A 2,343-nucleotide genomic window follows, 5' to 3' on the forward strand; every position below is an offset into this window, starting at 1 on the left:
AATTATTGGATTGGGAGGTTCATTCCATAATTTTGTCATAAGTGTAATTTAAAACTTCTAGAATGCTCTATAATTGATTAAGATAAAATGAAAGCCTGCTAGAATAGAATGATTACCTAGTAATGTATAGTGGATGGCATAGGTTGGGAAGATCTGAACGCAAAGGATTGACATAAAAATATTTATATAGCATGCACAAGAATCTACTTAAACAACGATGAAAGAAGTTAATATCTGCCATGGTATCTCAAACCCATATGGAAATTCCTTTGATGATAAATATTTCTGCCTGGCCAAAGACTCGAAAGTATGACCAATAGATATAAAGATAAAACAGGTTAGACTGTTTAGACATTCGGCTGTGAAGAGAGATAAGGAGGGGTCACACATCAGTGATTCAAAGCCTAGTATGTCGTAAGTATTAATTTTGCCCATTAAAACTACACCTTGCATTACTAATGATCAAAGTGCCATCGATCCTGTTGAATCATAAACCGACTTGTTAAGTTTGATGACGTGTCTGATTACGTTTTCGCAAGCAAAAAGATACACGGTCCGAGTTTACCAATTATCATTTGTCGTTATGTTATGGTGCACTACACAGGAGTTATATAGTGATGTTTACGTAAATTGTCATGACACTGCAAATATTGAGAGCCACATAATGCAATGCGCCGCCCTTAATGCAGTGCGAGAAGTATGACGATGTGTGTAAGAACAAATCATGACTTGGTAACACACCTGTACTCACTGTGCGACCATATAAAAGGCAGTGATGATCAGGCCAGGTCGCGTTGTACGAAAGGAGAAAAAATTAGCACTCCCCTAGATAAGGACGGACAACACACATACGTCAAGGCACAGTTGCTTTGGCAACAACCTGACACATTTTTGTCTCAAAGGGCTCCATGTTCCAGACCTTCACATCATCCATGCACTGGTCCTGACCAACTCACTGCAACTCCAGTTACTGCACCCAGTCCTATCACCGCTCTTTCCCCAGTTACCATTCCTAGCCCCAATCCTAGCCAGATTCCTCCTCCTGCCACTTCAGTCTCCACCCTCATCTCCCAAGTTGAGTCCTTGCTCCTTGAAAAGCTGATCCCCTTGATCTTCCAGCTTGTAGCTAAAGTCTGCTCCCTTGTTCAGCCTCACTCCAACATCATTCAATCCCTCCTTTCTCCCCTAGTATCAACCCCCTTGAGTAAATATAATCCTGTATGCTTAGAACTACTTCTTTTCTCTACTAATCAAGATCCTTCCCTCTTCTCCATGTCTCTTCTACTTACTGGGACTTGCTACTATAACTACTTTTCCTACCATTAAAACTCTTCATTTCGGTTCCTGTTAGGCCTGATGTTTTGGTCCTCCCAGTAGTCATGCTCTTGGGGTTGAGAGACTGTACCTCCCTGCCTACAGTTATGCTATCGGGGCTTAGCGACTGTACATCCTTTCTGTTGACTTGTCTTGGTTCTATGTGGCTCTTTGGCGAGTGGATTCTCTTGCACATGTGTCTAGCAAACTCTGAAAAGTAAGATTGCCCTGGGTGGAGCAATACTCTAGAGCAGATTCTCGTTAGCCAAGATCTTGCAAGACCCTGAGCACACCGTTCGAGACTTCTACCCTTGAGGATTATAACTGACTGTCAGAGAGCCGCCGTCCGGAAATGCGTTCCGGGCAATCTGTCTGTGTATGAGGTCAGGTCGTTTACAAGCTGCCAATGCAAGAGCCCCTGACTAGCACAAGGTTAGGCGATCAAACAAGCAAGCATGGTCAGGTCAGTAGTGTCCTTCAAGTGACCTAGTGTGATCGAGCCAGGGCTCCTCGCTGCAACCTTGTACCTTCGTTTTTGCTTAAAAATGCCATGCAAACCTCGAGGAAAGCCAATTTCCAGGAAGACGATGATGATAGTGGTCTATAAGGACTGCTCCAGTCGACAAGAATCCAATTGCTCTCCTGCAGCATCTGCTGCCAAGTCATCTTCATCTATGGAACATCGGAGTCAGAGGTGGTTGGCACATCTATGCAAAGAAGCTTTTCATCGATGTCCAATGTCCAAGTGTTTACCATAGTGCTTGGGGAAATGGCCTTCATCTTTTCAAAGGATGAGCAAATAGTTGACTACGATGACAACATCCTTTCTTCTATGGATGTAGAGAATAGTGGAGATGGGAGTACTTTCCAGGCTCGGAGGATCAAGAGTCCATACGTCCTCCTGATGGATTCCCAAGAATGAATGCTAACTGAGGGGCTGTGGGAGCACCCCTTTATGAAAGATAAGGCAATAGAGGCCTAGTGGAGTTCAAGGAAATGGCCAAGGAAATGCGGCTCCTTAATATAAAG

General features: G+C 43.7%; 1 non-coding gene across 1 annotated transcript; it reads left to right on the plus strand.

Moving 5' to 3' along the window:
* Window positions 1-791: 791 nt before the first annotated feature.
* Window positions 792-895, plus strand: LOC137659140 (U6atac minor spliceosomal RNA). The gene has a single exon (XR_011047467.1). It is a non-coding gene; the product is annotated as a U6atac minor spliceosomal RNA (small nuclear RNA).
* Window positions 896-2,343: the final 1,448 nt, after the last annotated feature.

This window comes from Palaemon carinicauda, chromosome 1 (assembly GCF_036898095.1).
Source record: "Palaemon carinicauda isolate YSFRI2023 chromosome 1, ASM3689809v2, whole genome shotgun sequence".
NCBI classification, from domain to species: Eukaryota; Metazoa; Arthropoda; class Malacostraca; order Decapoda; family Palaemonidae; genus Palaemon; species Palaemon carinicauda.